The sequence below is a fragment of the Sinocyclocheilus rhinocerous genome, unplaced genomic scaffold (genome assembly GCF_001515625.1).
Source record: "Sinocyclocheilus rhinocerous isolate Xijiao unplaced genomic scaffold, SAMN03320098_v1.1 scaffold253, whole genome shotgun sequence".
Lineage (NCBI taxonomy): Eukaryota > Metazoa > Chordata > Actinopteri > Cypriniformes > Cyprinidae > Sinocyclocheilus > Sinocyclocheilus rhinocerous.
In genome coordinates, this window is record NW_015627238.1 from 549,426 (window position 1) to 561,783 (window position 12,358).

The window sequence follows — 12,358 nt, forward strand, 5'->3', positions numbered from 1 at the left end:
TTTAGTCCTAAAGATATTTGGAATTGTAAAAGGTTTGCCTTTATTTGTGTACATTCACAATAAAAACAAATCTTTGTGTTTTTTGTAAAATAAGCCTAAAGAAAAATAGGATGCCGCTTTCTGTCGTCTGTTCCCTTTCGCGCAGCACAAAAATGAAAAGAAACTCTGCATACTAGGCTACTTGTTGCACAGTTTTTATTTCATTTTCTTAATTTATTATTTAAGTAAAAATATATTTCTCGTTCTAATTTAAAATAATCTTGTCGGTTAACGGTTAACAATCGGTTAACGAGCGTCGGTTGGGAAAAATAACCTAAATGAACATACCTAATATATAGGTGCACAATAGATGCATAGAATGCTGTAATTGACACTTCACCACGGCAGCCGTAATGGTAATCTCAATTAAAGATTATGCAGTCATAATGTATCATACTGCATATTTTCCTTTTGTTTTGTGCTCATCTCACATTAATAATTAAATAAAAGTATAGATCATCATGCAGCTAGTAAGCCTAATTCACACACAGCATGAGCATAACAATGGAAGACAGCATGAGGCAATGTTATGATGAACTACCATCATGCTAATTGCAAAATGCTTTAAAAAGTAATTAATTAAGCAGCGCGCAAACAATCTGACAACTTGTCAGTTACCCAACACTGGGTCACTGTGTGAGCTGCATCGGGCAAAATTCAACCCTAACACGGCTAAATGTGGCATTCCCTTCCAAACAGTTCCTCATACACAGATGCCATAGGACAGCACAGAAGGACGAATAATAAAAAAAAACAGCATGCTCTCAAACCAGTCAGTCAACCTTCGTGTGTACAGACAGGGGAGAAAAAAAAAGAAAGGAAGACCACCTGTCCATCAGGAAAGCAACCAGCTTTCCTTCCTCCCCCTCCTTTCTCGGTATCTCTGAGCCCAATGACGGCCAGCGATACTCCTTATCAGCTGGTGAGATGAGATTTAGTTCCAGGCCTAACACTCATGGGAGGCTATTGATAATGCTGGTCCCCCCTTCTGCTCTCCTCTCATTTTCCTGAAGTGGGACCTGCCTCGCCGAATCCAAACCGCAACCATGACAGCAACTGCAAAACTGATTTCGAATCAGTGTAACGGGGTGACATACCGTGTTCCAACTATGGATGAATACGATGAGCCATGCAAAACCCAGATGGGCACCCTGGCAGTGGGCATCCCCATAGTAAAATCCCCTCTTTTTCTCACTACTACCTGGAAGGAAAGCTAGGTCAAGCTCCTGATGATGGGCTGTGATGTTGTTTTGACATCCTTGCTGCTGCATAGCTGAATGAATAATCGATGGTGCTTGAAAACAGAAGGCATTTGATTTTTTTTTTTTTATTATAGCACGGTTTTAAAAATGCTCATGAAATTTTCATGGTTTATAGGTACAAAGCTGGAAACGGCACAGAGCGGCTAACATGTTCAAAGCAGTGTTTTTCCATTACTGACCCATATCCCCATGGCTAGGAATCATTTAATGGTCTTCATGCACAGAGCAAAACCATCTGCATCTTTGTGTCCACATTTTTATAGCCTCGTAAATGGCTGCATATAACTGTCGAACTAACCTATTATGCTGACAGACAGCAACTATTATGTGATATTGATCGCTCAAGCCTTTCAATAACGGCAGTGTCGATTTGATCAACCAGAGTTTGTCTAGAGTATGTCTCGGTCATAAACTTTAGGAACATAAGTCTGAATATGGCCTATATTTATCAAGACTCAATTTGACTGATTCACCTAAGCGGTTACTACGCAAAGGACTCATATGCAATTAGTGGTGTTAAATATATAATAATATTAAACAGTGAATTTAATTACATCCATGATGTATTGTCATCCACAGCCAGCGCTACTGGATTTTCACACACCAGAGCTCAGAAAGATGTATCTGACACCAGCTCACAATTGAGTTATCCTCAGTTCTTCAGCCCTGGCTGCCCTGCCACAGAACAGTTGGTGATAGAGCTAATAGAGGGTTACAACATGGCAACGGCAGAAAAAGACAACAGATGTTCATGAGGGCGATACAAAAAGGATTAAAACACAGTGTTTTGGTGGCTTTGTTTTTCAGATGTGCTGGCATCCATTAAAGATGACCAGAGTATAGGAGGCTATAGAATTAGCGCAGGCAAAAAAATCTAAATTTGATTGTCATATATTCACCCTCATGTTCAAAACCTGTACAGATTTCTTTCAGTGTAACTCAAAAGGAAAAAAAAAAATCAAAGAATGACGAAAATGGTTGCAAATAATTAATTATTATTTACAACATGGTTCCATTTGTTAACATTAATTAACATGAACTAACGATGAAAAATACTTGTTTAAAAGCATTTATTAATCTTAGGTTATAGTTTTAATTTTAACATCTACTAATACATTATTAAAATCAAAAAATGTATTTGTTATTATTATTTAATGGACCTGATCTAACATCAACTAACAATAAATAGCTGTTTTTATATTAACAAATATCAACAACAACAAAAAAACAGTGTAACAAATGTACAGTATTGGTTTTAATTTTAACATCTACTAATACATTATTAAAATCAAAAAATTTATTTGTTATTATTATTTAATGGACCTGATCTAACATCAACTAACAATAAATAGCTGTTTTTTATTTTAACAAATATCAACAACAACAAAAAAACAGTGTAACAAATGTACAGTATTGCTCATTGTTAGTTAATGCATTTACTAATGTTAACTAATATAACCTTATTGTTATCTTAAGTGTTACTGTATTATAAAATAGTCATTATAATATACGTATGATTGCTTGTGTTAGGAACAGATCAAAATTTAACCTGAAATCTATGAAATATCCACCACATAAAGTGCTTTTTTTGGGGGGGGGGGATATTTTCGATTAATCTGTTGATCCAGTTCACAAAACTAGCCTGAATTACGTGTTCACAAATCAGAATGATCTGCTACTTAATTTCAATTCACTGTTGGAGAAGATTATCACTGAAAAACAACTGAAATTTCAATCTGTTCATCAGTGAAGCTCTATTTTATGATTGCAGAAGACATGATTCTTATCACTTTCATACTTTTTTGGTCATTTCAAGCCATTTGTTAAGCTTAATATCTTCAGTCAAGATTCACTGCCATCATTTGGAGAAAAGGGACCAGGAAATCCCTAAATATGCCTTTCTACAAAAGAAAGAAAACCATTAGGGTTTGGAACAACACCAGAGTAAATAATGACATCATATATTTGAGTTTCCAGGGAACAATTTTAATGTGACTTACACCATAAAAATATTATGTGATGAACTGGACTCCCTGAACTCGTAAATGACGATGCATAAAAGAGCTGAACCTTCTCAAAACATTCGATATGGCCAGAAACACTCTCACAGGCCTTGGCTGTCAATTCAAGTCATCCAAACAATTTTTTCGGACCATATGTTTACATGTAACCCGTCCTCTGTGAACTTGTTTAAAGGGTCAGATGGACATACCCTCTGAAAATTTTATCAGAAAAAAACAAACATTTTATCAACAACCCATTCGGAGGACAAAACAGCCGCTTATCCAAACAAAAGGCTGTTTTATTCCCACGGCTTTTCCATTTCTCTCTCTCTCTCTCTCTCTCCCGTGCATCTAAGAGCCGCACATGGCATGACTCGAATTGGGGGCAAATCAATACACACAGCGCCCGTTAGTAACGTTACGGTGTTCAAAACCATCACCAATGAGGAATATATAAACGCCACACTTCCGAGGGCTTAACAATAACACAGAACAGACAACAACATCTTCGCTTATGAGTCAACACCATCCGTTTACTTCCCCAGCCCCGCGCATCACCTGCATTTCTGAAAACACATATTCTGATGACAAAAGCATCTGCAGAGACACGCAGAAGTGCTCTTACCTGGGTTTGTGGCTGTAAGTGAGCGCGCTTTATCCCCACTTCTCACTGGAAATTGTTCGTTTGTCTTTTGTATAGTCCAGAGACGCGAAATGCGGCGTTTGCCCTCCCCTTTCACTGCCGTACAGTCGACGGCTGTGTGAGCGCGTCAAGCCGCTCCACCTGCATGCAACGCCACAGCAGCTCTGCCGCTCTATGCGCGGTCTCCCGGTGGCGGCTATGGGCGCGAAATGAGGGCGCGGTCAGTGGAACACCTCACCAATCATCCCGCGAGCGCTTCGCCTTCCAGCCTCATCGACGACACGATGACTGCGGGACCGCTGTCTCAATGTCACTTACTTTATCCAAATCTGGACCACCGACTATGTCCAGTAACTGCATCGCATGGCGTCCCCTCACTGTCCCTTAATCCGTTTAAACCAGGGATTCCCAACCTTTTACGGTCTGCCGAAACGCTAAAATATTTACTTTAAACACTAAAAACGTTTCTTATTGCTCAATAAATATTATGAATAATAAAAGTAAAGCCTTAGTTTTTGCATTCATTTATTTGTTGTTTACATTATTGGTTTAATGATAGTTACATTCCATTTAAACACATTTCTTGCACGGCTCTATGAAATAGCCTAGCTACTTGATTCTGATTGGTCATTCTGAGGTTTCAAGTCAAATATTTATTTTAAAAAAAAATGTTGTCCATGACAATACAATAGCCTAATGTGTTTGTTTGTTCGTTTGTTTGTTTGTGTATACATTGTCGCGTCTGGGGTACATTTTGCGATAACGCTGGGTTGAATGAACATCATAAAATCACTGTAGTTACATCAAGAACTTCTAGGGCGTTTAGTTTACAAATTCCTGTACTTTCTTATTACACGGAATTTGAATGGTCAGTCGCGGATTTCAAGAGTCAAATATTTATAAATAATGGCTGCTGTTCATGGCAGCATTCTGTCATCTATTTTGTCTCTTCTTTATAAGATAAATTAAATTCAGCTCAAGTCAATATTTCATGTGTATATTATTATTATTAGTAGTATTATTATTATTTATAGCTGTGTACATTTTCACGGCAGTTCGTCATATTTTGCTATACTGACAGGCTGAATGTACATTATATAACTTGCTTTAGTAATGTATCACAATTAACCTGCAGTTACGAACATTAAGAGTCTCTAGGGCGTTTAGAGCTTTTTGTAAAGAAGCTTACATATTTCTGTACTTTCATAATGTATAGCCTACTAAATTCAGTAAAGGACTTGGTTCGTGACAGTTGATGAAATGCTTTCTTTAGGCATGCAGGTGTGTATATAAATACATTCCTGGACATACAACATCTGGCTTTTGGCATTGTTCTATGACCAGTATGATGCTGTAACAACGACCGCAAATGCACTCTGGTGTTTTATGTGTGAGTGTGTTAAAAAAATTTAACCAGGAACCTAATTCTTGCTATATAGCACTTGCTCTTGAAATGAGCCACCTGGTTTCAAATCTTATGGCTCAGCTCTCATGGCCTCATGGGACAGCAAAATGTCCATTGTTTACACACTTCAGTATCTCAGCAGATACAGTATCATCTGGGTTTTGTTCGCATGCTATTTTTTGGGTACCACGTATTCAGGCATCCTACTCGATTGACATACTGCTTTTTGCATACTATTCGGTACAGAGGAACACATATGTAGACACTGAGTTAAATTTAAGGTAAGGCAAGGTAACCAAACCATAGTACAACTGTGAGTAATTGACTGACGTAAGCTTTAGCAGTGTTTAATTGAGAACCAGTGTTAATTTCTGTTGTCATTACATATTGTAAGTATGAGTGTGTCACTAGGCAAAATAAATGTTCTGGGGGTCAAGTGAGACACTGAGCACAGATTGTTTACCATATCATTTTACCACAGAATTTAATTACAAAGAGGTAAAATTCGTAATGATCTTTGCTGGAATTTTTAAACGCCAACGCGTATGGATTCATGCACTTGATTATACATTAGCTAATGCTGCAGGCTGTTTTATAAGTTAAACATTTCCGATATTTTCTTTTTTGCTGTTATTTTGTCCTCAAGTCATACAATATTAGGCGTGTATCATCTTTAAATGCATTAATGTTTAACAGATGACTTTACATTTGCAAGCTTTGTGTAATGAGCCAAATATTCAAACAACAGCTAGTATGATTAATGGTATCTCTGGTAATTCCCCCATGTATTACCCTCAGCTAATAACCTTAAGCACAAAGCTTGGACCTCAGTTGTCTGCTCAGCCAAGATTTTAACAAAACTGTTTCACTGCTTCTCAATGTTTGAAAAATAGATATATTTTGTCTGCTGAATCAAAGTCATGTGGTGTGACCAACAAGCAGGATAAAAAAATATATATAATAATAATAAAAAACATACAATAGGAAATTATATCATAGACAGGACTGTGTGTCAAGGACAATAAATCTCTTAAAATATTACAAAATTTGAACTTTTTATTTTTACCTTTTTATTACAATAATTTAAAAAATAAAAATGCTTGTAAGATAATAAAAATAAAAAAATGAATAAAAAAATAAAAAAGTAAAATACTTGAAAAAAATATTTGATATAAATATATATATATATATATATATATATATAGCCTACTTTTTATTTCTTTTTTATTTTTATTATCTTACAAGCGTTGTTATTATTTAAATTATTATTAATAATAAACTAATTTTTGGGGAGCCACATTACGTAACTTGTTGCAATACAACCTTGAATTAAATTTAATTAATAAAATATAAATATAATTACAATGATAATTGTTGTAAAAAATGAAAATTCTAAAAATGATTGTACAATAATAAAAATTGTACAAAATTAAAAAATAACAAATCAAAATAAACTAAAATACTTGAATATAAAATAATTTTTAAAAAAAATAAGCTGTAACATGTCATGTGGTGTGACTCCCCAAAACTATACTGACAATTATGAATGAATAATATTGAATAAAATAACTTAAATTATAATTGTTGTAAAATAATTAAAACTGTTAGATAGATAGGTATCAAAGCTTTTAAAAACTTTCCATTGAAAAGAGCATTCCTGATCAGATAGCAATCCAATCTGTCAAGGCAAATGGCACGACTAAAGTTAAACAGGCCTTTACAAAGCACAAAAAGTGAATGCTTTTCATTTAACATTCCTGTCTCATTTCTGAAAACGCCTGTGAGCTTTTGAGCATTCCAATAAGTGCCTCGAAATGACTGGGGAGGGGGGCTCTCTATCTTACAACAGCAGACGGAAACCCAACCTCTCCAAACTGTGCCTTGGCATTGGCCGCTGTGCAAACAGCACCTTACCCACTTAGGAAAAGCGTCTAGACTGGATTCATTCCCCAACCATCCTTCCTCATCTGTATTGAGCTGTGGCATCACTGAATGATTTGCAATTATTATTATTGTAGAACATTCCTTTACTCCCATATAAAGCCGTTTCTTGCATTCTTTCGCTTCTCGTGCACTACTTTGAACTTGGAGTGCCATTATGCATGAGAGGCTCCATCAAAGGAAAACATGCAAATGGTTGAGGATTTTGTGGATGTGGTTAAGCAGAGCGTGCGAGCGTGTGCTCGCGTGCGTGAGTTTTCTGAGGCTGGCGAAGCTAATGATAGTGTGTCAGAACAGCCGCATTGTCACTGTAACTCGTGTTAAACGATCGCAGGGGTTTAAAATCTGGAACGTGTGGACATGGAGACCTTGAAACCTCTTCGAGCCCAGAGAGCACAACTGCATGGGAGACATATTAATGCAGAGTGACAAGGACATGGGACATAGACTATCTGTCTCACTCTCTCCCCCTATCCGTTTCTCTCCATAATGTGCGGTTTCAGGAATAGCCACACTAACAGAAGGACGGCATGATGGGGACCTTGGAATGTAATCATGTCATTACCGTGTGAGTGAAGTATGAAACGGTAAGAAAGCGGGTGAAGATTGACTGGCCTGAGATGGCGATTGCTTTAGGGGGGTGACTGATCACGTAAGCGCCACCGTAACAGGCTTTCTGCCTCTTTGTCCCTATTGTGCCCTCTTTATTTTTAACATAAGCGTTCTCTTTCTCACTCTGAGTCTCTCTCACACACACTCACACACACACACTTCGTCTTTCTGAGTTGCATCTCTCAGACACATGCAAGCCACAACACCGATTTTGAAAAGCAGCCAATTGTCTTTGTGCAGTCACTAGCGTTTCCCCAGGGCTGGCTGTGAATTAACTCAACACAATTGGGAGATTAAAACACATAAGAGCCTGCATTTAACCACTTCTGTCCTCTGAGCGAGGCAGGATGCCAGTGAACAGGCTCTTGTGCTGGGTTTAGATTTGGGTCATCAGCTTGGTGTGGTCTTATCTAAATGCACCGTGGCGATAGTGCGGCAGAGGAGCCCGGGGCCTTCCGACTCATTATTCAGCAGTTCATATCAGTTTATTAGTGCCTGCGCAATTATGCCGCATATCGCGCCTCTTGATTTAGTGCGGTAAATACTTATAAATAAATCACAGCCCATCTGTCATCTTAACTGGATGTCAATTAGGCAAGAACGCAGTAGCACATTTTTCATTATGTGGATTTACAGTAACACGATCAGTTGTTTTTGTTTCAGGTGGTGCTGTGCTGTGTTTTACGGCGCAGATCTAATCACATGATTCTTGTGCGTTTCTGGGTTGTGCAAAATTCACAACTGAATAATTAGCTCCATTTTAAATAATGTGTGTGAATTTTCATAAAACTGGCTACAGACCACAGAAAGCTGTGAATATAATGACAGGAACAGGAATCTATGTATCCATCGAAAATCTGGGTTCGGTAAGTTTTTAAAAATATCACTAGGGTTGTCTTAAAGGGATAGTTCACCAAAAAATTAAAATTACCCCATGATTTACTCACCCTCAAGTCATATTAAGTTTTTATGACTTTCTTTTCAGATGAATACAATCTGAGTTATATAAAAAAAAATGTCCTGGCTATTCCAAGCTTTATAATGTGAATCGATGCGTTTGTGTGACAGTTGGCGGAAACTAGAGATTATGGTTTATAAAGTTTTAAATATGGATTTTTTTTTACACAAACGCATTGCTTCGCTTCAGAAGGACTTTATTAACCCCCCAGAGCCGTGTGGAGCACTTTTTATGATAGATGGATGCACTTTATTTTGCTTCAAAATCTCGACCACCATTCACTGCCATTATAAAGCTTTGAAGAGCCAGGATATTTTTTAATATAACTCAGATTGTATTCATCTGAAAGAAGAAGGTTATAGGATGGCTTGAGGGTGAGTAAATCATGGGGTAATTTTTGGGTGAACTATCCCTTTAATTTGATCAAAATACAGTCAAAACCGTAATATTATGAAACAACTGTTAAAAACTGTTTTCTATTTTAATATATTTCGAAATGTAATTTTTTTCCAGTGATGGCAAAGCCTAATTTTCAGCAGCCATCACTCCAATCGTCAGTGTCACATAATCCTTCAGAAATTATTCTAAAACGCTAATTTGGTGCTCAAGAAAATTTCTTATTATCATTAGCGTTGAAAACTGCCCAATATTTTTGTGGAAACTTACTGACCACACATATTTTTCTATCACACATATTTTTCTGTCAACATATAATTTGAATATTTTAAATGACCGTTGGTTTTTACTTTCTAACATTAAAATTCAAATTGTAATTCAACATCTTGTTTGGTATTCAAATTCAGGAACTGAATTGGTATTTAAAAGACATTCTCAAATTAAAATGATGCAAAACCCTGAAGTGTAATGAATGGAAACCCTACTGTAGATCCGGTCATTAGTCCATGTCTGGCATCCAGCATGACTTGACTACACCCAAGGGCCTGCCCTTGAAGAGCTACGGAAATGAGACTGAGAGAGTTAAAGAGAAGGATCAATAAAGAGGAGACAAAACATTTAAACAGAATGGATTGGATCTTCCTTCAGCTGTTCAAGAAAGCCCCGTGCTCCCTGTCACTCTTCCTTGGCACAATCTCCAGGGAACCGCTCGCAGAAATACAGCCCGACTCTGCTGCGCTCCTGATAAGGGCCCTACGCAGACGGCCACACGCACGCACACTCACAGGTGCACACACAGAAACCTAGAGCTTTTATGTAGTCCGCCTTGCCTTTTACAGGCCTCCATGCCCTCGATCGGCAGCATTTTGGAGGTGAAAGTTAATCAGCCTATTATGATAACAAATACCTCAAAAGCGACGGTACAGATTAATTTATCATCAGTGAAACACAGTGTTCAACTTGTCCGCTCGCTTTTGTTTAAATACCTTCACACATTTTTCTATTCTTGTTAAATTCCGCCACCTTATTACAAAAGGCTTTCTGCAGCGTGTGTTCTAGCATTGTGCGTTTTGTTACATTCCAGACAGCCTCTCAGTTCAAGACTTCAGTTGTGTTATTGCAACAAAGATATTTCACTTCCTTACTTTCAGGTCAAACGTCTTACATTGTGCACCACACTGTAGTAAACTAGGTTGTTCAGACATTGCCATAAAAGTTCTCAGCCAGTCAGTTCCCTTTCTAGATAATGCAAAGCTGTTTTTCCACTGTCTCCACTGGGAAAGAGGCATCTGAATCATTTCTCATCAGCCTTTTGGTATTAAGCTACTTGCTGCCATGTTTCTTTTTGTAATTCAGTACCTTACATTATTCAGCCTAGCACACAAGCAAGAGTGCCGTTGTTCTGGATTTCATTTTCATGTTCATATTGAAAAACGTTCATTTTAGACACATTACCGGCAGTTACATTTTGGGTCCAATGAAAACAGTTCCAAATGAAGTCAAACTAGAATTAACCTGTATGTGATTCTGAACAACAGACAGCAGTGGTGGTTTGGTCCAGAATGAATCATTTGAATGAATTATCAATTGATTCATTTTGACATGTTTGATAAAATCTGTTCAGATTTTTAAAGTCGTGTAGTGTATTCCAGCCTTTACTCTCACAATCTTCTTGTTTTTTCCTGAATGAAACTGTGTTGTTGAACACATCAGTTCTGTGAGGAAATTTTCAATGTGTTCCAAACAGGATAAATCCACTTCTGGAGGGCACTTTTGACTGAAAACAATCATGGCCGCCATACTGAAGGGTTGTTCCAAACTGAAGTGCTCAAAACTGGCCACTTCAAAGGGCCCTTCGGAATGAAGCATTTCGAAGGGTACTGATTCTTTGCGCAGGTTTAAATGCGCAGGTTTAATTGACGCCTCCGTAATTGACTTGACAAGATGATGCCGAAGTCACATACACTCTTCATCCCTTCAAAGATCTCACTTTTGAAGCATAGGGATGAGCCCTTCAGAATGGAATGCAGCATCTTACACTCCAAGATTTAAATCTCTGAATATAAGTCACTTGTTTTGTTCCTAAATTTAAATCCTAAATTAACAAATCAATAACTCACTAAAGAGAGTCACTTGTCAACACTTACGGTATTGGCGTAATGATGTAACCTGCAAAAAGAATCCCTGAAAATTTTTGATAAAATATTTGAAAAGTCCCAGTACTTTTAAATAAATATTTAATATACTGTATTCAGATTTGAGAATTAAAACAGGCTTTTTACCTAACACATTTTGTAATCTATTTCTTTACTATTAAAGCCAATATTATAGTTTTGTTTGCTGAAATTGTGTGGCTTTCTCCCATTAATATGTCATTCCTCAGACATTAAGCAACTAAAATGATACACTACTTGACCAACGGTGCATTCACATTAGCAAAATTTCATCAAGATTTTGTGAGCAAAAAGGTTGTCCATTGTCAATTGTGTAAGGATGTATGAAGCACAGGTCACACATAATTCACTTTTTGAAACCAAGCAGTTTTCTGTTGGTCAACACAGCAAATCCATGTGACCATCTTGAACGTGAATGAATTATGCGCTGGGAACTTTTTTTGCCCTCACATGAAACACAGATGCCTATTGAAATGTCCATATTTCACCCAGAGCAATGCTAAAAGTGACTGCACTGTAAGGCACGTGTCTATGAAGACCACAAGCCCGAAGTGTGTACTACTTGTCAAAAAGGTGCTCATGAGCGCCCACTTTTGCAGCACTTGAAATTGGATTACATGCGGCCAACAAAGCATGGACTTTGAGAAAGACCGCAATGGCTTAGGGCAGCATTTGGAACAGAGACAAAGAACGAGTAAAGCAAATCTTTGTGTCTTCTAGACTTTATAAGAATCCACCACAGTTATAGAAAGAAACACTATAAGAGCTGTTCTGTTTTTACTGTTTCAGGTCTGACTGTAGATATGACGCATATGACGTTTTGTAGGTGAAAGCAAAGCAAACAGGAAGAGGGCTTCGATGATTTCTCTCCATGACACAGACATGGTGGAGCCAGAGTTGGACTCATCCATTATTCAGAGGGGAG

The 12,358-nt window shown here is 37.4% G+C and overlaps 1 protein-coding gene across 1 annotated transcript in view; it reads right to left on the reverse strand.

Annotated features, from left to right (window-relative positions):
• nrxn2a (neurexin 2a) overlaps positions 1 to 4,301 on the reverse strand; it is a 431,782-nt gene extending 427,481 nt beyond the window's left edge. The window contains exon 1 of the mRNA XM_016532627.1: positions 3,930 to 4,301. The gene's annotated coding sequence lies outside the window, so the exon portion shown is untranslated. The remainder of the gene's footprint in view (positions 1 to 3,929) is intronic.
• Between the last annotated feature and the right edge of the window lie 8,057 nt (positions 4,302 to 12,358).